Source organism: Thermobia domestica, chromosome 5, assembly GCF_964235325.1.
Source record: "Thermobia domestica chromosome 5, izTheDome1.hap1.1, whole genome shotgun sequence".
In the NCBI taxonomy this organism is placed as follows: domain Eukaryota; kingdom Metazoa; phylum Arthropoda; class Insecta; order Zygentoma; family Lepismatidae; genus Thermobia; species Thermobia domestica.
Window position 1 is genome coordinate 140612494 of NC_137458.1, and position 27165 is coordinate 140639658.

The following is a 27165-nucleotide window of genomic DNA, read 5'->3' on the forward strand; positions in this document are numbered from 1 at the left end:
GCGGTACCCAACCTGCTAGCGGAGTTATCAATTTTATAACTTGACCTGGATTTTCTGCGTGGAAAGTTTTTTTTTTAATCTTCAAATATAGGTTAATAAACTTATGTAATATTTTCACTTTTCAGAGGATGGTACCGAGGCCGAAACTAGTCTCGATCTCGATCTTAACTCGAATTTGAGACCGAGGAGTGCTTTTCGAAATCGATACGAGACCGAAACTCTCGTCTCGACACAATTCTGTGGATGGTATCAAGACAGAGAATAGTCTTGGTCTCGTCTCGAATTTGGAACCGAGATTACTCAGTCTCGTCTCGATGCCATCTCTAGTGTTTTCTATGACATACATAATATACTGTAGGGTATGTATAGTCTGTATACTGTAGTGTGTATGTATGGAGAAAATGTATTCGAATAACAAAATTTGGGTCCCCGGTTAACACGAACTCCTGATTTTTCAGTCCCTTGGAATTCGTGTTAACGAGGGTTTACTGTAACATCAAAATATTCACATGCCTTAGACAGTTCGTTACATTTTGCCATTTTGCTACACAAACGTAACTATCTGAATATTCTCAGATTTAAAGAACAAGGATCAAGTTCTCAACGTTAATATTATTCTCAAAAATCTTATTATTATACTGTTATCTTACCACATTTAGAAACGAATTCATTTTCGAAGTATTATGGTTTTTACGTTATATGTTATGTGCCTTACAAATTATAAAACGTATAATTTTTGTTTAAAATTTGTCTACATGCCAAAATACGACAACTATATATAATTATCTCTTTTCTTCTCTTTTCTCTTTTTTCTTACACACACAAGCAGCATACCGAAACTGTTAATGCTTCAAATTTTTATATGTCAATGGCGAAAAGTTACTTTTGCAGACACAGTAATGAGAGAATGTTACAATGCTTACACTTTATGTCTTTCGCAGGGATTTTATACAAAATTCACTTGTACAAGTTGTTTTGAGATATTTAGATGGTAATTGAATAAATATGTCGCAGCAAAAACTATAATACTCATAGTACAATTAGTATACTTTCAAAAGTTTTCTAAACAAAATATCTAAACACTCATACGCATGGGTGAAAAATATAACGATATAAGTTACATTTTGGTCAATACTGACACAGTTTATAAATGAGAAATCCACAAATGAAGTTAATGGAGCAAAATGAACTAAGCAGAATTGTGTTATTTGTCAGAGATCACACTTTCCTTAAGAAACGTGCGTCAGCATGCAACTTTAAACTACAAGAAGTTCCTATACCATTGTAGATTTTACCAATTTACATTGAAATATATGACCATGTTTAACTTTCATTTCTTTAGTGAGTTTACCATAGAATATGATGTAAATAGTCATTAGTTCAACTTCTTACTTGTTAGTATAGTTCATCGTAGTCAGTTCATATTTTTTTCTTTACCGCTACCATCGAGATATTTCTCTTCCCGGGTTCGATTCCCGGTGAGAGATCATGTGGGTCGGATTCCACGTTAATCAGTAGGTACACGTCTCGCTGTTGAAAGGGACGTTAAACTCAAAATCAACTCAACTCAACTCAATTGATTTCCACATAAAGAAAATAAGGTTTTATAGACTCTATAAGAACCTGAGAAACAGTATAGATGCCACACTCACATACACAAATGATAATCCATCTTTACGAAGCAATAACTGAAAGCGGGCTAGTTAAGCAACACAAATACTGAGGTGGCGGCACTTTGGGTTAGTAGTAAAGCGCTTACCTCTGATGCATGAGATCCCTGATGCGATCCCAGGCCAAGTAGGTTTGTGGTGGACAACATTCTGACCGTGTGTTTTCTTGGGGTACTCCCGTTTCCTCCCACTTTCTCATTCCAGAAATTCATTCACCATCATTCACTTCGTTTAAACATCGTCTCCCTTAACTTAAAGGGCAAGATTGTGGAACGTTATTAAAACGAAAGATTTCATTTCATTTTCAAATACTAAGGTCTCTGATTTCCAACGAAAAAAGTAAATCCTTCAGATATAATTAATATATTAATAATTAAAATATATGATACATTTTAAAGTTGTAGTTCTACTGCGAGTAATCAGATTAACCAATCACTAGAAATCACTAGAAAAGAAGTAATATGTATCGAATTAAAGTTTCTTACATTTTATTGGCATTACGGGTAGTGACATATTGCTCATTTCTCAACTTACAAAAAAAAAAAAAAAAAAAAAAAAAAAAAAAAAAAAAAAACTGAAAGTTACACTTTACATTTCGATATTATACTTTAGGAATCAATAGAGGAAATAAAATTATACTTTATATTATACAATATACTATGGAGAGATATGGTAACATGTAGTGTAATTAAGTTAATATTGGTGGACATACTGAAAAGTGATTGCTCATATTTCTTTTATGTGAACACGGTTGAAGCTATCGGTATACTACAAATGCATCTAAAATACTAATACTTTAATAATTACTTTAATAGTTAGTTTAAATTTAACTCTATGGCCTACGGAAACCTTGGGTTCAATGCCGCGTTCACAAAAGCTCTCCGCTGACTACTAGCCTTAGCCAACTGGATCCAGTTTCTACTTTGTATTCCTATATCTGCGAGATCCATCTTAATATTTTCCTCCCATCCGCGACTAGGTCTTCATACTGGTCTTTTCGGATTGAACTTCCAGTTAAAATTTTTAAAGCGTTTCTACTTGTTTCTATTCTTGCTACATTACCTGCCCACCTAAGCCTTCTACATTTGATGACCCTAACAATGTTTGTAAACGATATAAATTATGTAGTTCCTCGTAATGAAATTTCTGCCATTCCCGTTTCTCTTGGGTCCAAATATTAGTCTCAGGACCTTGTTCTCAAATATTTTCAGTCTATGTTCTTCCTTCAAAATCAGCGACCAGGTTTCGCAACGGTATAGAACAACAGGTATGATTATCGTTTTATACATTTTAAGCTTCAAATTCCTCGACACAATTCTCGACATCAAGAAATTTTTAATTGAGTACTTTAAATATACTGATTTTTTTCTCAAAACCGCACTGCGAACGTGTGCTGTTTCTCAGTCCCTCATTGTATAATTGTTGACCTTGACAACGAAAACATAGCCTCACTTCGTTGTTCACTGAATCGTGAGAATCAAATGAAATGTTATCAGGTGTTTCTTAAGTTTCGGAAAACATATTTGATGGACATAGACCTGAATTGTATGCAGGATGATCTATGGCAGTGGAAAAGAGGTTCTGAATCTTCTCATTTAACAGTGAACTAGTGTGAGGAGAAGCATTGTCATGCTGAATGAGGCACTGTCATGTCATTTGTGGACAAACGCGTCAAGACCGTGCTTTCAGTTTGTGAGAGTGTAACGGTATTGGCTAGAATTTATGGTAGTTCTCTTAGGTAGGAAATATATGTACACTATATCAAAAAGATAGCATTTAACTTTGCCTGCTGCCTTAAACTTTATTTATTTTTTATTTTATTTTATCTTCTATTTATTTTATTTTATTTTATTTTAAAGGTGCAGGCAATTCTCTGTGCTAATATTCCATGGAAATGATATCGTTTTGAATATCAAACTGGTGTAGCCGAGTTTCGTCATCTGTGACAGGAGTGTTCAATTATTCATCAACTTTATTTGGATAGCGCTGAAACAATTGTTTGTAAATATCCACTATGTTATATTTCTTGTAAGGAGTAAGCTTTCTGGGAATCCCCGACTATAAATTTTTCAGTATCTAAGATCTTCGATTATGGCTTGCACTCCATCTTGGTTTATGCTGTACTTCATATGAGAGCAAGCTCTGGCTGTTTTGCGCCGGTTATCTCAAACAAATTCACAAACACGAATGAAATATGATTCATCCGTTGCACTTCGTTGTTTATTAACCAAAGCAAACTTTTATCCCGTGACATTTTCTATATGAACACGTTGAATCAAATGTCCTATCGTACTAATGCTAATATAGTGCTTGCCGTAAATCCCCACAACAATCCGTGCATGTTAATGGGGTACACACGTTCTACTGTAACAAATTCGATCACTGTACACTGCTTCGGCTCCACAGATATATTGTTGTTACATGCTGCCACATTTCTGCCTGTGGCTTTTGTAACTCGGAGGGGGGGGGGGCAGTTTGATACTTGCAAACGTGATCAGAAAAAGTGCCATTAATACAAACCAATATTACTCAACATCAAATATATATGTTTACATTCTTTTTGCAGCCAGATTTTGCTGACATTATTTTAAATACTTTTTTATTTTTTGTGTTTTATGTTTTCTATTTATTATATTTTTTTGTATTTTTATGGAACGTACGTTCAGTAGGCATTATTCAGGTAAATGACTATTTAGTTTAGTAAATTATTACATTTTACCTGGGTATAATACATCCATTTATGATATATGTGATGCGTTCTACTATCTCGTTATCTTGTTTTTATGTTAACCTTTCGAGTAAGATTTCGTCCTTTGGTAGCTGGGAAAGTTGCAATAATATTTTTAAAATCCAAAGCTGATCATGCTTCATGCTCGATGGAAAGAACAGCCAGATTTATAAGTAGCTTCTTCTTCATACTGAAACACAAGTACGATTTTGTTAGCTTCATTTTACTGAAGGACTGTTCACATGATTCAACAGATATAGGTAATATAATTAAATCTTGACGTGCAACTGCCAGCAATATATCAAGCCCCATGGAAGTTACGTATTTCTGGGTGTCTTGTGTGGAAAAGTCCAGTTGTTCTTTGCTTCCTATTTGTATCATAATGAAAGAATGATGTCTTTATAATACTGACATAATTCAACACTCTTCGCGTGACTGAGACACAAAAGTCCCAAACAGAAAATCATACTTTAAGCCTTTCTTCACTTTCATATAATTCTGTTTGGACGAAATCCGAAACAGAACAAAGGAAATTTTGTTGAGACTGTTAGTGTACCTGATGGGCATAACATCTGTACGTTGGACCAACTTGCGAAAAAAGTAGAACATTACCTAGCAAGTGCATTGCTCTTTCTCATAAAAACATGTTTCAGGATAAGGGACACATAGATGAAAATGGTAATGAAAATCCCCTACCAGTCTAGCCTTGCAAACAGATCATTAACTCGGTCATCTGTCCTGGTATTGTATGTTGTACTCAGAACGGATTTAACGATGTAAGGATGGCTGTTATTACAACCCCTCCCGGAAGAATGCGATAGAAGATTCCTCGCCTTCGGGATACTTTCCATCATTCATCATCTTTCAGTTTCTCAACATCTCACCATTATGCGCTTTAGGTTAAGGGAGACATAAACTTTTCAGATAATGCGATGCTGGAGGAATCTGATAATAAATTGCATTGCCTAATACCATTATCAAATTACAGTCACTAGTGTAAATCAATTATCATCTTCACGATTGTATTACAAGATGCTTCAATAGAAATCAGGTCACATTAGAAACCAGCCATCCCATTTGAAACAAAAGCAACAAAAACTAAAAATAACATGTAACTTATGTGATGAAGTTGCAGTCATAAGTTGGAGTTGGTGCAAACTCTCGTTGTGTTAAGAACACTGTTTCACTTTCACCATTATTGTGATACCTTAATTCAATAAATCGTGTACATTGTACACAAAGTAAGGAATTGTGTTTAGTTTGAAATTAGAGAGAGATTCCCAAACCCCACGGTTTCTGACATAACAAAATATTAGTGTCTTTATTTTGTCTCTAGTGTCCACAGTATAACTTCCATTAAAATCGAAAATGTATTTGCAAAGTTTTCGCTGCCCCTAAAGGAATTGAGTTGATTTTGAGTTTAACGTCCCTTTGAGCAGCGAGGTTGTATGAGACTGGGTGTACTGATTAAAGTGGAAACCGAATCACGTGAGATCCCACCGGGAATCGAACGCTGCAACAAAAGTAAGCAATATTGAACTTAGATGTATAACGACCACTAAATGTATATTACTATGAAAATCACCAGTTTGTAATTAGCTTAATGTTTGTTTTACATATTTTATATGTCGTTATAGCCCTCAGTCCGTATATTTACATAATTCAGGTTACTGTTTTATCAAAATCTATCTAAACACTTCATTTAGGTATTACCTTTTTTATTGTAGTATGTAATTAATGAAACATTTACACACTTTTAAATATTGTACATGCTATCAGAAGATGGGTTATCTATATATTATGTTGTTCGTTACTATGACGACTTACAAAACATTTCATATCATTATAACAACAGAACATCAATCATAATAACAGAAAACAAATTACACCTATTTCTCTTTATATTATCTTCTTCCTTTTGAACAGCTTGTGCATATTAGAAAAGCACATTTTGCCCGTAAATACAAGTTATTATATAAAAATTACACAATACCGTTACATAACGTCGCCCGAAAACTGGGACTTTTTTATTTAAAAATAAAAAAAGAAATACTGGACAGTTGGATATCACATGTTGGTTATTTGAGTTTTCGAATAACTCTCGCATATGCAATAATTACAATTCATAGAATCTTACATCATATTATACTTTTATACCAATATTATTTTCATATTTATCTTAATCCTTATAATTAATTTCATTTTATGCAATTCAAGATTGACAATAGAAGGTACATTCAAATAACGTTATAAAAGATATTTAGTTTAAAGTTCTTCCGAGGCCATCGATACATGTTACAAGTTGGAAGTTAACAAAATCTGTCATTTTCTTGGGCAAAACTAAAAAAATTGCGAAAAGGATATTATTATGATATGTGTATGATTGTTTTCTTAAATGAGAATGAATCAAATATATTATATATTCAAACAAAATGCAATTTATAAATGAAATATCGGCAATATCTAGAAGAAAACACGATAATCAACCTCATAACAAACTAACATAAATAAAGACATTATCATATTAGGAATTAGTTCAAAGATTAAATGTCATTCATCAATATTGCGTAAGCCCAAATATCTTCACTTCCATTAATTCGAAAACTTTAGGATTAACTTGTCTTATACATAAATATGGTATTGTACGCTGGACTTTTACCATATTAAAAATTAGTATATTTATCATAACTTTGATAAGCATTATTCATATTCTAAATCTTTTCTTATATATTATTAAATTTTTATCATTAATATTTATTTATATTATCTTCATAGTATTCAAATAGAGTATAAATAAACGAAATCATAACGGTATCTACAGTGAAATAAAACAAAAATCAATTGAATATATTCTTCCGGACACCACAACATTAGGTTACGTTATGTTACCATAGGATTGAGTTAAGTCACATTGCGTAGCGCAATCTTGTGTATCTTCCTGGCTATTATGTACTTCAACAGTATTTCGATTTCTATACTGCGACTCCCTGCCACTTGTGAACCTATTATGAAACCCGTTTCGTGGAAACGTGTTACAATTACTATTCCTGTTGTTATTCCTGCAATTAGGTTCGATTTGGGTACAGGTAAAATTTAATTCATTGGTTCTACCATTAAAAGAGAATCTATTGTTATTTCGCCTATTAGAAACACCATCTTCTTTAATGTTGATATTACGGACAGATGCATAATTGACGTCGCTACGATTGGGGTTGACTTGACCTCTATTGTCATTTTACTACTTATATTGGCTTTCAAAATTCAAAACTATCGTAATGAGATAGTTAAAGTTGACACATTGAGCCGAAATTAACATTTGTTGTAGCTTAAAGGGTAACAAAATACGTATGGACGCTATTATCCTTGATTCAGGTTGGAAAGGAGTAGAGATGCAAAAAACCCGGCTTTTTTGAATCGATGTTTTTTTTACATAAAAAGCCGGCTTTTTGGAGAAAAACGAGAATTTTGGAAATTTTGGCTTTTTTCATGTTCATGATTTTTCTATCTAAATAGCTTTCTTATAGTATATTTTGTAGTTAGATAAGAATTCCATGACCTAAAAGCCATATTTTGCTCTGAAATTCACCATCATGATGGATAAAGCACATGTTTTACGAATTAAAGCTAACATAAAGAATGTAGTATTTGAGGGCAATTTTGGAGGCTATTTAACTTTTGATTTATCAACATTTTGGTCTTCTCTAGATCAATATAGTTTGTCATCCGTGTTTCATTTCTAAGAGCTTAGTACTCTAGCTTCTAGCGCAAAAATTAGACTTATGTTTCTCTATATATCCGTCAAAGCGTACGTTTTTCAATATAACCGTCAAACCGTACTTCCACATTTCTGTTATACTGTAACTGTGCGACAATTTAGCAATAATCTTCCGGATACAATCTTGAATACTAATTTATACAAATAATGAGTAGCGAATTGAGAAAGGTAATTTGGGAGGGGTTTCTCTGATTGTTTCGTTTTCTAAAATGTCCTAACTTTATTTGGGAGGAGCTTGAAGTTTATGAGTACAGGCATAATTTTTCGTTTCGTTTATATATTTAGCGATAATCTTCCGAATACAACCGTGAAGATCATTTTATACTGAGAATCAATGGCGGATTTAGAAGAGTATTTTGGAAGGAGTTTTTCTTACTAATGTTTAGTTTTTCTAAACATTCGTAATTTTTATTTGACGGGAGCTTAAAGTTTATGAGTAAAGGCATAACTAATAGATATTTGCTTTGTTTTATACATTCCGTAATTTTGGGAAACAGGCTTCAGCCCGAAAGACCGCCCCTCTAACCTTCACAAAAACCATCACTGCTGGTAATTAGTAATAATAACGATTTAAAAACAATAAGAAATGAAGTCGACCAACTCACAGTACACGCACTATTTCTACTTCACAGATGGAATGAAGAAAAGCTTTGTGCAGAATGGTCGAATGCTGGGTTAAATCCCGAACTTCCCGATAGAACCGCAAACGCTCCACTCAATCATGTTTGTTGTGCAGTTGTATTTATCTTAACTTAAATATATTCCGTAGTCCTTTTTTTTGGTGGTTGTGGTGTGGGGAGAGTTCGGTAATGATATGAAGCAGGGTTGGCTGGTTTAAACCAAGGTGGATTAAACCGTGGTTTAAACAGGCTGTTTAAAAAAATTGGTTTAAATCGAAAAAAAGAACGAAAAATACCTTAAATCGTGTTAATTTCATGGTGACGTTTTCACATATCATACCATCTGCATTACGTTTATCTAATTTTCACCTTTTAATCAACCTTCATTTCTCGGTGGAACCACAATTCATCTTTCAAGTGTAAACCAAGTAGCGATTCGAGGTGTCCCTCTAAGCGAAAGTCTTCTCCGTGATAACCTTGATATTTCATAAGGATATTAAGCCTAAACATACGAAATGAAACCAAATTATATATTTCTATTTGAATGAATACCTGTTGTTTTATAAAGAAGCCAAGATTGCTTAAATATATTGATAGAAATTGGCAAAATTTATCAACTGCCTACGTAGCTTCCAACATCAGCTTGGATTTGACTTTGTTTTTATTTTATTGAATGATATCTACATACCAAGTTTGTAATTTAATACCTCAGTTTTAGTGTAGTGATTATGATACGTTGACCTTAAAATTTTACATAGAAATACATTTAAAGTAATAGCAGGATTTTCCCAATGGCTAAGGCGGGAGTTTCCCGATTTGTATATAATTCTGTATAATATTTTTACTTGTGTAACTGTTTATCTTTTTGCCCTTCTGAAATGACTCTTGACAATTATATTAACAAGAAGGCCTATGTAAAGATCAGTACAACTTATTTTTATCATGAATCCTTCGTGAGTGAGTCGGCAATAGCATTTGTGACCAATTAGTCCCGGTTTCGTGTCCAAATGGACAATTTCTTTTGGATGTAAGCCGAGAAACGGTTTGGATTCCGCTTTACCTTGCGTGACCCCTTCCAGCATAACCTTGTTGTTGCATAATAACACCAAGGCGAAACAAGCAAATTTCTGTCCATATCTAATATAAATACATAGAGTAAATTATTTAAACAAAAACAAAACTGTATTTTTTTCAATAAAAACCATGGTTTTTGCCAACCCTGATATGACGGGTGTGAGCCAAGAACGTGGTAACCAAAAAATTTTCAATTGCTGAGTTATGCAACAGATAGACAGCTACGCATACTGCTTCGTTCAGTCCTTCATGTATAGTCTTATGTGAAAAACCAGCTTTCCGACTTTCAAAATGGATTGTGCAGCAGAAAATCTCTAATTTCTTAAAATAATAAAATTGTGGGTTACCATGTTCTTGCCTCACACCCTTCATATGTTGAATCCCTCTTGTTAAAGTTCAGAAAATTTGAGGACTGACTAAACCGTGATGTCGGTTATACAAAACTATTGAATTTCAAGAATATACAGAACCAAAAGCTCTAGATGTGCAGCCTTTAAGTGTATTATATAAATCTAAGTATTTCCCTTATGTTTTATTTTAATTTTATTTTGTTCCGAAAAGAGGGTATGGAATATTTTGAAGTAAAAATACCACACAGAATTTTGGTAGTGTTTTATTTTGCTAGTATTTGTGTATTTTATTTAAAGAAGTATTTACTTTTAGGGTTGGCTGGTTTACACCAGCTGTTTTTTTAAGTAAACAACTGGTTTAAACCAAAAAATAAAAAGAACGAAAACTGCGAATCGTGTGAACTTCATGGTAACGTTTCCATACATCAAACAATCTGCATTAGTTTTATTTCCCTTTCACCTTTTGATCAAGGTGTCCCGTGTTCAATTCTCAGTTGAACCACAACCCTTCTTTCATGCGTAAACAAAGTAGCGGTTCGGATGTAACTTCAGGCAAAAGTATTCTCCTTGATAACCTCAGTATTACGTAAGGATGTTAAGCCTGAACATACCAAACGAAACCAAATTGTATATTTCTGCATGCTTGAATGCTTGTTGTTTTACAAAGAAGCCAAAGTTGCTTAAATACATTGATAGGAATTGGCATAATTTATCGATTGCCTACGTAGCTTCCAACATTAGCTTGGATTGGACTTTCAATGATATGTACGTACTAAATTTGTAATTTAATACCTCAGTTTTAGCGTATTGATTATGATACGTTGACCTTTAAATTTTACATGCAAAGCAATAACAGGATTTTTCCGTTATTGTTTTACATTCAGAGTAATGACGGGATTTTCCCGATGGTTAGGGCGGGAGTTTCCTAATTTAAGAAATTTACTGACCGGACTTCTTTAAGCTTATGTGACCTCTTCCACCATAACCCCGTTGTTGCAAAATAACACCAAGGCGAAAGAAACTTATTTTTGTCAATATGTAATATAAATACATAAAGCAAAATATCTAAACCCAAAAAACCTGGTTTAAGCCAAAAAAGACTAGTTTAAACTCCCCCCCCAAAAAAAACGAGTTTTTGGCATTTTCAAAAACAACTATAGTTCTTCCCAACCCTGCTTACTTTTGTATATAGTAGGTTAAAAAATCTTGTTATATGCATTGGTTAATCCTTTGGAATTCATAATGTGAATATGTTGGTAAGTAAAATTGTTTGAAATATCTTTTCGAAATTCATGGTTTATTTTCGAGGTTTTATATTATTATCGGCATCAATCACTAATTATATGACTTTTTGTGTTATAGAGAACCGTAACAAAATCTGATTTAACAATTTAAAGCAGAAGTTTCTAAAAAGCCCAAAATTTCCCATGCAAAAAGAGAAGCAGAAAAAACCGAGTTTTTTTCAAAAAAGCCGGCTTTTTCCGAGCCCTTGCATCTCTAGAAAGGAGTGGTAGATTTCAATTCATTTTAATATGCTATTACAAAGTCAGTAATGCTCCGGTCCATGCGGACTAAGGCATCTCTGTTAGCTAACATAAAGTCATTTTCAAAATTGGATAATAACGCATTCTTAAAATCAGAATAACTACGCAAGTAAATTTTGATAGCCTTAAACCAACTTGAACAGGGAGGTAATAAAACGCGCGGAAGAATTTTTAAGAATTTAGATTCATCCACTCCCATGAGGTCGAAGTTTTCTGTAAACGCACTAGCTGGTATATCATCAGGTCTTCTACTAAATTTTGTAAGAGACTTGATTTCACTGACTCGAGAAGATTTACCTCTGCCGTATCCTTCACATGTCGAGATATTACAAGATGATTTCTTCCACGATGAGAGAAACGATAACGATTTGTTCTCTGATGCTGGCCCATACTATCCTCACTCCTATTTATCGAAGATCCAGATGAATCAGTTTCTCTCCTATTCCTTCGGTGATGATAATGTGTTGTTTCCATAATGTTATTAAGAGCCCTGTCGACATTCGCCCGAGCATTAACAGGATCCACATTAGCAGGAACAAGTCTTACTTTGATAGAATTTACTTCTTCTTGTAACTCATGGATCTGGCTACTATGTTCGCTTATTTGGTTATTATGTTCATTAATTATAGTTTCTGCAACTTCAACTGAAGTTTGCACTTCGCTGAACCTACATGCTATTTGTTCCAGTTTGTGATCACTCTGTTCAATTAGATGATTTGTATTCTCAATTTGTTGTGATAAATGTTGACTATTACTGTCGAGTTGTTATTTCAATTGTACAATCTGCTGATTCATTTGCTCACCAAAATCTTGCTTCAAATCTAGTTTTAATTGTCCTGTCTGTTGTTTAATGAGGTCAGCTAGATCAGAGTAAGTGTACATTTTCCTATTACCAATTGCTTCGTGTGTATTTTCACTACCAGGAAGACTCAGTTTAATATTTCTGAAAATTTTTCTTCCACTCCGTTCCGTTTTAATGTATTTGATAAAATTACTACGTAACCTTAAAATCAATCTGCAGTTATTTATTTCGGAGATTGTTTACTTATCTCCTCATAATTCTCCTAAACTCCTGAGGCAGAGAATACCAATTTATAACGACCATTAAATGTGCGTTACTATGAAAATCACCAGTTTGTAATTAGCTTAATGTTTGTTTTACATATTTTATATGTCATTATAGCCCTCAGTCCGTACATTTGCATAATTCAGGTTACTGTTTTATCAATATCTGTTTAAACACTTCATTTAGTTATTACCTTTTCTCATTGTAGTACGTAATAAATTAAACATTTACACACTTTTAAATATTGTACATGTATATATCACAAAATGGATTCTCTATATATTATATGTTTTTCGTTGCTATGACGACTTACAAAACATGTCATATCATTATAACAACATAACCTCAATCATAATAACAGAAAATAAATTATATCTATTTCTCTTTATATTATCTTCTTCTTCCTTTTGAACAGCTTGTGCACATTTGAAAAGCACATTTTGCCCGTAAATACAAGTTATTATATATAAATTACACAATACAGTTACAGATGGATTCTTGCTTCCTTAAACCCTATGGTTGCCGGTATAACAAAATATAAGTTTCTTTATTTTTATCTGCTATACACTATCTGAGTTTCATTAAAATTGATGTGTATTTGTGTAGTTTTGCATACCACGAAAAGGGAGCAATATTGAAGTTATAGGGGGTTACCTCTTTCAAAACCACGGTTGCCGATATAACAAAACATGTCTCTTTACTTTACGGTATAATGGGATATGTATTTGTTAGGTTTCGCTGCCAGAAAAAGAGTGTAATATTGAAGTTAGAGATTTTTGTGTCCTTAAATCCCACGATTGTCGATATAACAAAATGTGCGTATCTTTAATATATCTTTAGTGTCCACTGTATAAGTGTAATTAAAATCGGAGATGTATTAGTGTGGTTTTTGATGCCTCAAAAAGGATACTATTGCAGTTAAAGTGGGGTCTTGCCCTCTTAAATCCTGCGGTTGACGATATAACAAAGTGTTGGTCTTTCTATTTTCTTTCTGGTATTGTCTGTATTTTTCATTAAAATCGGATACGTATTTGTGTGGTTTTAGCTGCCACAAAAGGGTACAATATTTATGTTGAAGAGAGAGCTTTGATTACTTAAGCCTAGTGATGGGTAAATTCACGGGAAGACATTTTTGGGGAATATTCACTGAAAATATTCCCGGGAAGATTCCCAAAAATTTGAATTTTCCTTGAATTTATGTACAATCACGAAGAAAATTGCTTTCTAATACTATATCATGATTTCAAAGATAAATTCTTTTTTTATCACAGTATATCTTTACTGTTGTCTCCAGAGGATTCTTTGAAATGACTGAATGGTATTATGCTATTTTATTAACATTTTATTATATTGAGAGAGTTCGTACACATGTATATTTACTTACAATATATTCTATGCAAGTAAATATGTGGGAAAATGGTATAGTAAGTCCATATACTTGTACACTGCTAAACAGTTTAAATTTATATGTAAGTGAATTTTCTAAACTTGACACTAGTATTGACATTATAAACATATTAAATTTTTGAATTTTAGAAACAAATTACGTTCGATAACTGCCAGTTTATCGACATCTGCGTATACATATTTATGTTCACAATATTTTCAAGATACTGTCTTACCTTTATAACCTTAACGTAAGATTGCCACACATGACCTTTCTTCCTGCCTATTTCTCGAAATTTCATGCGTTAATTCACATATAAGAGAAGTCCGAGCACCTCTTCAGAAATTTGAATCAGAGACAGGGGATAGACCGACGGCTATTACTAACGGTAGTTCGGAGTGTATTAATAGTAGTTCATCTCTATTCCTACATAATTTCTGCATTACTATACAAACTGGTTCCTTTTCATCATTTGTAAATTAGCATTTTGCTACTTTTTACTGCAAATGGAAATGGAAATTTAAAAAATCATATTATTTGTTATATAAAGTATAGTCGACGAATGTTAATTTTTCAAACCTCCAAATTATTTAAAACCTAGAAGTAAATCATAATAAATGAAAATAAAGTAATTAGTCATATGGTTCTTATAATTTGGAAGAGAAATAAAGAAATGGAAATAAATTCCTTCCCGGGAATTTATATGCCAGGGAAAAAACGGAAATAGTCTCATTTTTATTTTCCTTCCCACCGGGAATATTCCCACTGCTCATCACTACTTAAGCCCTACGGTTGCCGATAAATACACAAAATATTCTATCACGATCCGTTTGCATGATCATTTCTATTAATTCTCATAATAATCTTGTAGAAAAAAGTCACATTCGCTCACTTTTGATTGATTACATGAAATTTTGGGGTGTTTAATATAATCAAGGATAAAAGTGGATCTGAAAAACGGCCTATCTTTGCCCATTGTATTTTTTAGGAAGTGGTTGATGCCATAGATATTTTGATGGAAGTGGGGTAACGGCTGGCGTTGCCCCCGCGTTTCCTCCACTTTTAACCTTATGTCTCCATTAGGAGACAAAGATTCTAGTAGCTCTGATGTTTTCCGACCCGCTCATTTGTATAATGACTAGTGTATGTGTTTGGTGGACAAGCCCCGGGTTCAATTCCAGGTGGTACAGCATCTAACACATTACAGTGATCTAATTTATAAACTGCAAATTTTGTCTTATATAGCCTAACCTCTGACAGAGTACGTGAATACAAAATAAACAATCATGAAGTGTCTTGTCACAACAATGAAAACTACCGGTAAATCGACAAAGCGTTCGTGATTAAAGGTACCTCTTCACCGTCATAATAATTTGATACATTGTCTATTTCGTATATATTGTTAACAGTTCACGAAACAGCATACCTGGCAATTTAAATATACGAGATAGCAGGCATTTGGAATCTAATGCAGATGCCATTAGTATATCATAGTGAAATTGATGGTCAATCCGTAAAAACAGAATGGCATACAACAAAATTCGTGAAAATTTTAGTAAATAATGCAACATCGAGTTCAGAAACTCAAACTTGTTTTACCATATTAAAGGATATAAAATCATTTAAAGGAATGTCGTAGCTCAAAATAGTGTCAATGCATTAGCTATAGTATCAACAGTGAAACAATTATAAAAACTAAACTTCCGAAGAGTTATTGACAACTTGATTGTCCAGAGGAACACTGGAAGGTTTTTCATATATAAATAAAATAGAGCATCTGTTTATGAATGGGTACTTCTTATTATGTTTTTATACATGGTTACTTCTATTGATTTTATTGTTTTGATTATTTGGAATACTAAAAGAATTGTAGGATTAGAATTTTCTAACGGCTGTGAACTACCGAAAAATTGTCACGAGCCACCACTGGGAACAGCCCTAGTTCGACCTCCTGTGTGTTCAGTGTTTCTTCCAGAAACAACGTGTCGGTGGGGCACACTTAGTATTCCGGGGGACACTGCTGGTACTATTCTATTTATTATTATAGTATAGACGTATTATTTTGGTCCCCTTGGGAGGAAGGGGCACTCTCAGAGATGCTCCCAAAAACATGTCTGGAAGAAACACTGCCTCTGTTATCCCTTCAATCAAACCAGAAGTGGTAGGAATTAACAATTTTTGTTTTCAAAGTTGATTCCCATTAAACACAAACTGTAATGAATAGGTATCGAGATACCTCGAGAAGTGGTCCTTTGAAATCGATTAAGCGTCATCCCAAGAGAACATACAATCACTACTTATAACATTCTATGGAAACAAAATCAGTTCATTGTCCCCAAAATAAGATCCATCTCAGTCATTAATCCGGGAACGGTCCAGTGTTGATTTGTGACGCGAACGGCGCTGTGCTCACCATCAATACATTCGTTTCCATAGCGGTTTATGACTCGTATATGAAACTTATTTTGAACACATTATTATACGTTGACATTTCATTATTATTATTATTATTATTATTATTATTATTATTATTATTATTATTATTATTATTATTATTATTATTATTATTATTATTATTATTATTATTATTATTATTATTTTCACGAAAAATTAAATTGAGTTTACACAAAATTATTTCTTTTTACAATTTGTATCTATTTTTATTATTAAAGATTTTTAATCAAATCAAGTTTTGGTATCCATAACCAATACTCGATTTATTATTCTGACGTAAAAATTAACCTTTTATTATTATCATTATCACATAGTATAAACATTACACTTTTTAAAAATCCATGTAATTAGATCGGGGTTTCATTATGTGCTATTCATATGTTCATACTATTCATATTTTAAGATTGAAATTTCTAATAAAATAAAAGACATAAACATTAACATACTGTTTTACTCCATTCCTTTATCACTATTTTGATGTCGCCCATTAAATTTCTATCAGATTCTAACAATGTATTCCCCACGGATTGGCCATCTACAAGGTTGCTCATCGTATAATTGTTTCTCTGTTTTCCCTCTATGGACAGTAGCTACACTTCACGTGGTTGAGGAGCATGTGTTTCATCTGGAAGGTGGAGATGTTTTCTAATCCAGAGCTTCAAACCTTTGTGGACAGTTACCATGGAGCTCGTGCAATCATATGGTTTCTCGTTAAATCCATCGCTTGGCTCTTCAAAAAGTTTCTTCTTACATTTTCTCATTAGTGTTGCAGTATAGAATGATCTGTGCCAATGTCCAGTAAGGTATAGATAATTCAAAGATGGCAATGGCAGCTTATCCTAGCCATTTCATTTCATCAATGACGTTCAACACCTCCATTACTATAAGGTTATAAAATATCACTACCTCTGCCATGCACTTGTCACCGCTTCATTCATCAATTGCATTTATGTGTGTATTAGAAGTCATTATCACGTTTTGGCTGCGGAAAGGACGAGCACAGAACTGGTGAATTGAGAACGATTGAAGTTGTACGAACCTGTCAGGATGCCAAATATTCACGTCAATTCCTGTTATTGTTGTATCTGCGATGAAATTAACAAAGGAACAAGGACGGAACAAAGGAACATCCAGAGGCTGAATTATGTTAGTACATCCACCAGGTATCAGCCATTTGATCAATTCAAAGCCTTCTGACACACACACACTGAAGAACAACTGTCGTCTTTGCAGACCTTGAATCAAGTAACGGGAGGACTTATTTCTTATTACTTTGAATGCTATTCCACATGAAGTCCCAAAAAGAAACATTTGATGTCATCGCACGTTCTAGTGTCTCTATCTCCTCTACCCTTTGAGTTTTGCACCTGAAACTTCCCTGACATATTGAGTGTACTTAGCACTACTCGATCACATGTGTCTCGGTGCAGCAAATCGATTCACCCGAACGAAACGTTTATTTGTGAAGCTTTGTGTACGGTAAGCACACAACTGTGAGGTTATAGACAGCCAGAAAGCATGGTAATGCAGAGAGATTCACGAAAGTTGAAATCTTAGGTATACAAGAATAAGGGCTCTGAAAACAGCTTTAAGTATCAGGAAAAAACTATAGTTATTCACTCGAATCAAAATATCTCTTTTTGTGAAGATTAGGAATAACGGGATTAGACAGAGTGGTTTTCCGTTTTGTCAAAAGCTAAGATTAGACAAAAAATTACAAAGTTTTGCAGGGACATTGGTCAGGGCGGAAAGGGGCCATTGTTTTTTAAAAAAAGTAGTGTGATAATTTTTATTTAAAAAATCTATTTTAATGTAATATACCGTACTTTTAATGAAGATTATCAATTGTCTCTGGTTGCAGTTGAAATGGGGCAATAACAACTAAGTGATTCTCTTCAGTGAAAACGTATTAAAAACATCTCAATTTTTTAAATAGAACATAGTGTATTGTTTCATGGAGAACAGAAACTTACTGCTATGGTTTGGGGTTGAAATTAGTGAAAGGGTATAGTATTCCCAACTGTGGGGGACATGTTCCAGGATAAATATTTGACAATACATCGGTGTATCCTAATTTATCTGGGATGACTTAAGAATTGAGGAACAGACCAGTTATCAGACACGTTAGCAAATAAATAAATAAATAAAGTTTATATTGCAACTTCAATTGTAAAGCTAGATTTAATTTGTTTTATTGTTAATGATGCTTTGGTAACTGTCGGATCTGCGATTCCATTTCTATAGCAAAATTGCATGAGACACGCACTTTTTGAAACGTTAAATCTTGCTAAAGTATCATCAAAACAAATAAAGAAAATTAATTTTAATTATCACATTTTTTTAGTAAAGGAAAACAAGTCCATGAACATGCAGGGAAAAGATCATATCGATTGTTTTTCTTACTTACAATCATTGCTGCTGGGAATGATTAATCATCACCTTAGCTGAGTTCTTAAATCTGTATTTTTCCTGACTTGCGATTCTGATAGTTGCAAACTTGCAGTACCGGTATATTTATTTAATTTTGTAGTCAACGTAGTGTGTATCTTATTATTATAGAGACATCGAATTCTAAATTTTAACCGTACCGGTGAACAAAATACAAATCCTACGAGACAAGACGTAGAATTCCTTGTCACTGACAAGGAAACATCGTATATTAATAGTAGCGTTGTCCAATCAAATAATGTGAAATCGATAGAGGAGTGAAGAAAAGTGAGAAATCCAAAGTTTTACGGGACGACACCCAAAAACACAGGAGATACAGAGGAAAGAAGAATCTAGAATGATGTGAAGATAGCAATGCAAACGATACACTGACACAGAAAGAACTTCAAAATATTTAAAGTAATCAAAATGACATTTAGACAACAGTATAGTAAGCAAACATTCTACCCACAGACATACTCAATAACATCATATATAATGCAGTGTTTCCAACTGAGCTCAAAATGAAGTTCTGTTAAATGGCACGGAACACAAATTATAACATGCAGAAAATCTAATTATGAGTAGAATCATACCTGTGAAGTCATGATGTACAGTGTTCTCAACGTTTGAAGATAGGCCAATATGAATTCCTATATGAATCTCCTATGTAGAAGAGAACATACAGTACACGATTGAAACTAGTTAAACCAAAATATGAGACACAAATAAGAATATAATCACTGAAGTACTAAAATAAGAGACGAAGCACAGTGTCGAAGCAGGTTTGCCCAAGTGGAAAATTAGAATAGTATCAAACATAGCACACAAAAGTGAAATGATGCATGCTCTTGGATTCATTAGCAAGCTCACTTATCTGATGCGCGTGATATTGTATCACCTGACACATTATTTCTAGTCAATTTTTCAGTGTTGCTGTTGATAAAATGTTTCGAAGTATGTTGGTACTGTATGTGCTCTTCTACACCCGAGATTCATGTAGGAATTCATATAGGCCTATCTTCAAATGTTGGCAACATTGTACATCATGACTTCACAGGTATGATTCTACTCATAATTAGATTTTGTGCATGTTATAATTTGTGTTCCGTGTCATTTAACAAAACTTCATTTTGAGCTCAGTTGGCAACACTGCAGTATGTATGATATTATTGAGCATGTCTGTGGGTACAATGTTTGCTTACTATACTGTTGTCTAATTGTCATTTTGATTATTTTAATCATTTTGAAGTTCTTTCTGTGTCAGTGTATCTTTCGCATTGCTATCTTCACATCATTCTAGATTCTTCTTTCCTCTGTATCTCCTGTGTTTTGGGGTGTCGTCCCGTAAAACTTTGGATTTCTCACTTTATTTCGCTACTCTATCGATTGCACATTGCTTGATTTGACGACACTACTATCAATATAAGATGTTCCGTTGTGAGACCCATCGCTTCAACAATATAAGACATTACTAGTGATTGGCAGTCTATATCAGCGTTGCCAACCTCGGAGAACAAAATTATCGAATTTCGTCCTTAAAATTATCGTATATTACAAAAAAATTATCGAATATTCGTTATAGGCGTGATAATTGTAGAAACAAGTATAATACTACTAATAATACCAATAATATATAATAAACTTATCTAGTAATTTTCAGTTTCGAACTCCACTTCGGTGTCACTATCCTTATCATAATTACGGAAAGTAATTACGCGATACGTAATTTCACTTGCCACAGAACGATTCTAAGTTCTTTGTTTTTCACATCCAAACAAAGGCGCTAAGATTCACGTCAGCGAATAATAGAGCCATCTATCATGAACAAATAATATTGCCGCTTCCACGTAAATGTGATGGATGCAGGGTTACCAATTCTCAAATCGTTATTGATTTATTTTGGCGAGAATGACTGTTAAAAATGTGTTTTATAATTCTTTAATGCACACCTACAATTTATTAGCACATTCGAAAACTGCTAAAAGTGTACGTTCTAAAAGTATCGTATATTTACCTATTATCGCAAGGTCATTACCGTGTATCGTATTAAGGCTTAAATTATCGTATATCACGATAAATTATCGTATGGTTGGCAACCCTGGACTATATTTAAAAGTAAATATTTACATCACAATAATTGTATTTACTTGAAGTATCCGAGCAAATGAAAATATGTAATTTGAATTCAACAGCTACGTATATATGGATATGGCTATGTCAGTGTTTGTCATGAGAATATGGTTACGTGAAAGTGAAGTACTTTATTCAAGACCATAATTAGTTTTAATTAACGCAGTTCGTATCCTGCCGAAATAAACTTCATTCTTTTTATTTGAGTGGCAAAAAATAGATAGATAAAAAACGTGAACCCAAAACTAAGAATCATTCTTAGCTTATTCCAGAGATAATTCGTTTTCTTCGGACGACTTCTAGTGACATCTACTGAACTTCGTCATATTAAACAATTTGGACGAATTTTCGTACGCGCATTTTCTTCAGGAGCGCCGGAACCGGGGGAGCAAGGGGGCATCTGCCCCCTAAAACTTTTAGAGGGGACAAAATACTCGTTTTGCTCCCTCACTTAGGGACTGTAAAACATCAGCAGTGATCATATGAAATAAATTTTGCTTTCTATGGTAATGTGAAAAAATTCTCTATCCCAGATGAGGAGTAAAATGTATGAGGTAGTAGGATTAATAATTCAGAGTACATGAAAAATGCGAAGTCCATTGTCGTTCCGTTTGTTTAAGATATGAATGCAGGAACAGAACACCTATTTCAGCTCTACTTAAGGACCAAGTTCGTAAACAACAGAAATAAGGAAGACAGTCGCTGCTTGTAATAATTAGTAGTCTTAGATATTTAGTTCACAGTGGTCTAGTAATCAGTGGACATTTGCATAGTACGGATAATTTGATGTCGCTCCTGGATGAAAGAAAAAATGGATGTGCCTGTTCTAAGCCAATGGATTAATCGACAGGACAACTGACTTCGTGCTGATTGAAATAATGAAATTTTGAAGATTATGGGACATGCAATACAGACAGACTTGGTAGCAGAAGTTAAAGAGTCTCAATTTTATGCAATCATAGCCGACTCCACGACTGATATTTCAAAGAAAGATCAGTTGTCTCTGTGTGCACTGTGTTGACTCTGACTCATGGAACTCAAAACAATATTTATCGGAATGATTACAACACATGACACAAGATCGGAAACATTAGAATTCGCGACCAAAGGTATTCTAACAAGATTTAACCTGAAAGCAGAAAATATCCGCGGCCAGATAAGATGGTGCAGCTAATATGTCAGGACGAGTGAATGAATGGTCTGCAGAAGATAATTTTGACTCAACATCCGAAAGCTGTATACATTCATTGCAGTAATCATGCATTAGATCTTCCAGTTCAGGAAGTAGCACGAAAATGCTAATCTTTGTGTGACGTACCGGCCATAGTGAAAGACATTTGTATCATTAATCTGAATTTTGCAAAGCGAGAGACAACAAATGCCGACATCGTTCTTGAATCCTGTAAAACTAACAACGAAAGTCATCCTAAACATTTGCTGCCTCTTTGCAAAATCCTACCTTGTGCCTGGTCAGGAGATTTTCATTGAGAACAAACAAGAAGTATATAAGGCCGAGGAAACTAAAAATTAACAAATTGTTTCTGAATGTGTGTGGTTTTTCTACAATGACATCAAGCATAATATTATTTCTTTAACCTGAAGTCATTGCACTAGTAACATTATGTATACATTTATTTAGTTTTATCTAGTATTAAGAACGGCTTTTAACTTTTCATTCGAGACAAATTTGAAAGTGTAAATTAAATTTGTTATTTTTTTTCACAAAAGAAATTTCTTATTTTTTAATTGTAAAATTGTGTAATGGTACTTCCTTCAGTTAATTCAAAACATGTATCCTGTAAAGTAGTAGTTCCTGTAACTTTAGTTCATCTAATTCATTTCTCGTGTTTCTTGTAACGATTAATCCTTTTACGTCCCAAGTTCCAGTACGATTTCTTGGTTTTTCTCCACCAAAACTTTATGCAATGGAAACAAATTCCAGGTAAACAAAGTAAAGCAAATTAAACTTTTACTTTATCTAGTTATCGTCATTTGGCGCAATACTGACACCCTAAGGATGTTCGTAATACTACAAGATTGTAACGAATTATTAAAGAAACGAATTATGGCCCATGGTTAAATATACTATTTCAACTACTTGACAGATACAATACGTATTACACAAAAACAAAGTGTGGCTGTAGAGTCACAATTGAAAGGAACGATGAAGAAGTCTCGGATTTCCCCAACTCTATGGGGAAGACCGACAGGTTGTTGGAATAATACCGACATCAACATTAAAACCTTACGTATTATGATAATGTCGCAAATAATTCCACAACGCACATTACTGTTCGTAATGTAGTTCATGAACTTTAAACAATCATGAGAATCTGTAAGTTTAGGAATGTAGAATGTCTTTATTTACAGATACAGAAAATATTTTTGGAAATGTCACTGAGTTACAAATGAGGGAAAGAATAATAGCAAAATTTGTTCAGTTACAAGAAATACATGAAACAAGAATTAAAAAAAAAATAATATGCTAAATGTGAGCTAGTGCATAGAGATCAAAAATTCTGTACTTCATGAAAAAGTATTTGTTAACTTATGTTAATCATATGTTATGAAAAGTATGGTTACGGATTAAAATATTAGTGTTAGCTTGATAGATAGGAAAGAGCAAACATTATACTCATGTATGTCTGAGATTTCACACTGTTGACACAAAGAAGGGATCGTCTGGATGAAGAATACAGTCCTCGTTAAACGGCTGAAAATATTTTACACATTGTACCCAATCAGCGAAATCATTTTCGCCCCAAAAAAAAAAAAAAAAATCCTCGACAGATAGCACAATAATTTTCTTTTTGAGTTTTCGCATTTTTGTTACTGTCTTTTGTAACGTTTTTATGTATCTGTACATTCTTTTATGTGTCATTACCTTTTGATTTTTCTATTTTATTTTTTTCTGTACAGATGTTAAAAGTTTGACACTATTGTCCTTCGCTTTAGATTACCGCATCTTATGTTTTTGGGTGAACCCATACGCGTCTAATGTAATTAACTTTTCTTCTAGTGCGTGTTCGTCTTTTTCAGCAAATGTTGTATGTTCACCAAAATGTTTCTTGCAGTTAACTTTCAATAACCTGTCACGTAACGTATCCGAGGAACTTCAAAAGCTCTTGAAGCAGTAACAAGTAGCACTGCATTCTTTACGGCCTCTATAGCTACTGACATTTTGTTCAAATTCCAAGAGCATCTCATGCAATGGAAAAAGGATGCAGACATTCAATTATCTATATATTAATTATTTTCTTTTCTATTCCCTTCTGATACATGTGTATGAACGTATATATTATACACAATCACTTAAGTATGAGCATCATTTTATCTACACATAGTCAATCAAAGGAATGTATTTTATATGTTATATGTAATCAAGATTGATTATTTTTCTCTCTCCTTCTATAGTTCAACATGTCTTCAGCATTGTCGCTTGTTTATTTTAGTGTTTATTTTATATGTAATAAGTTTCATTTTCACTTTTCATGTTTTATTTTCTGTATTGTTCTGTATGTCTGTAACTCTTTAACGTTGCCTAAGTGTATATCTTTTTATTCTCGTTGTAAAAAAACAACAAAAAAAACTCTATTATGAGATCCGACTGTAAAAGAAAAATGTAAATGGTTGAGTGGAAGAAAAGGTTATGCCTTAACTCTGCCATTTTAAATAAGAAGTAAATAAATAAATGAATAAATAAATAAATAAATAAATAAATAAATAAATAAATAAATAAATAATAATAATAATAATAATAATAATAATAATAATAATAATAATGTAGTATTTTTGATATATAATTATTAAAAATCACAACGAAAGGGGAAAAAAAGCATCTGTCGAAAGTGCCTCAAATGTGAGTGTCGGAAGTACCCCGAAAGCATATGTTGCACTTAACTATATTTTATAAAAGTCAGAAACACTGCACACTGATGAGCCTACTACCTGTAATTGCATAATAAAGTACAGCTGTAAGCTTTCTACCATGAGTAATGAACAATACAACTTTTACTTCCAAACAAGAGCTTAACAAAACAGTCTCAAAGTTTACAATGACCCTTCACTTCTCACATATCTCTCACACCTTACCTCATAAACTTAGATCTTTCTCGTCAAACTATTATACTTATTTTTAAATTTTTACAGATATACATTCCATACCCCCCACAGTTTCACTTAGTACTAATTACGCCAACTCTTTCACTTCCAAGAAGAATTGTCAGCGCTTTAAGCTTAAAAGTGTCGGTATTAACCAACTGTCGGTCATCCCCTGAATGACTATAATAGGTTCAAATTACGTACATACTCATGTGAAAGCTCTACTTGAAGAGTATAAAATGTACTTGAAATGAGTAAAATATGTGGTCCAACGTTCAGATTTCATAAGCTCAAATGAAGGATAAAAACACATCTGGAAGTATATGAATGAAGAGAGGTAGAGAGTAGATTAGATCATATTAGAGTTTAGCGTGGCTTTTAACAGTGAGGCTATTTGAGACGTGAACTTACAGCTTAGCATGGACTCCGAACTACATAGGTACCCACTGAGAAAGAATTAGGGTATCCTACGCGAAAGACGCATATACTAAATATACAGCCAAGATTTTTTTAAAAGAATAAATCATTTTAATTACAGGTTAAGCAGTGTAGTGATGGAGCAGAATGAGGATTGGCATTATGCAAAACAGAAACAGAAAAAATTACTAAAGCACTTTTTTAAACGTAGAACAATCATTGTACCATTAATCGTTTACGTTTATAAACCAATCAAATCCTGTTAGTAAAATATTTGAGGTAAGCCAAGTAAATATCGGATTGATAAGGATCTGGTATGGTTAACATATGCATCATTGTGTTAACGACAAACAAAATAACAACATTAAACTTTATAGTAGAATAATAATGAAAATCACGATGAAAGATTACATGAGTGGTTCCAAAGGATGATAGATTTAGATGTATATTGAAAGAGGAAGTTCAATTCGCGGATTGGGACGGAACATTATATAATTGAAACCCGGAAATAATACTTAAAAAAGCTACAATAACATATTTTTATTCAACAGAAATTTTTATCTCCGTTGTCGAATCAATGTTCGTCATTGCCAGTATAGTTCAATTAGGATTTAACGTCTCTGCTGGTACCATTGCTATATGAGTCGTGTACCTACAAATTTGCACGGAATTTAAATAACGTTTGTTCCCCCTGATAACCAAATTCGGATTTTAAGTGTTAGAAGATCATATGCTAACCATGAAGCCATGAGAAACTTACCAACTGAGTCAAGAGATACACCACTGAATCATAAAGTAACACTTAAATGGAATCACAAGAAATAAACTACGTGTGCAGTAAGCTATTCACTTGTTTGTTTTTTTAAGGTTAAATTGATGTGGCTTTATGAGTGTATTTGGGACATAATTGTCTGCCCGTAAATGAGAGTTGTGTGTTACAAAAACAATGTATCGAAAATACGGTGCAGTATACACTTGAGTACACAGAAATACAAATTTTGATTAAAATAAGTATTCAAGTTATTATACGCATACAGAGGGTTCAAGAAAAGTATACACTGATTATTTGTGAATAACTCGCAAAGAGATTCACGGAAACATCTCATTTTTGGTAGTGTTATCGTTTAGTATTCTGTTATGACATTGCAAGGTCATGCGATGTACTAGGCTTTTGTCTATAAACAACGTTCTTTACAGTCCCTCTAAGTAAAAGTTAAGAGGATTGTGGTCTGGAGAACATGGGCGATATTTGAAAATCCTTTTCGAATTGTCCGTCGTTCAGGTAAATGTTCATTGAGAAATTCCATCACAACTAGGGTAAGACACTATCTTGTTAGAGATAAAAATTCTGGTCACTATAAAGCTTTCTCTTGGTAGGAAAAATGTTTGTTTCTTGTACCTACAGGTACTCATCATCAG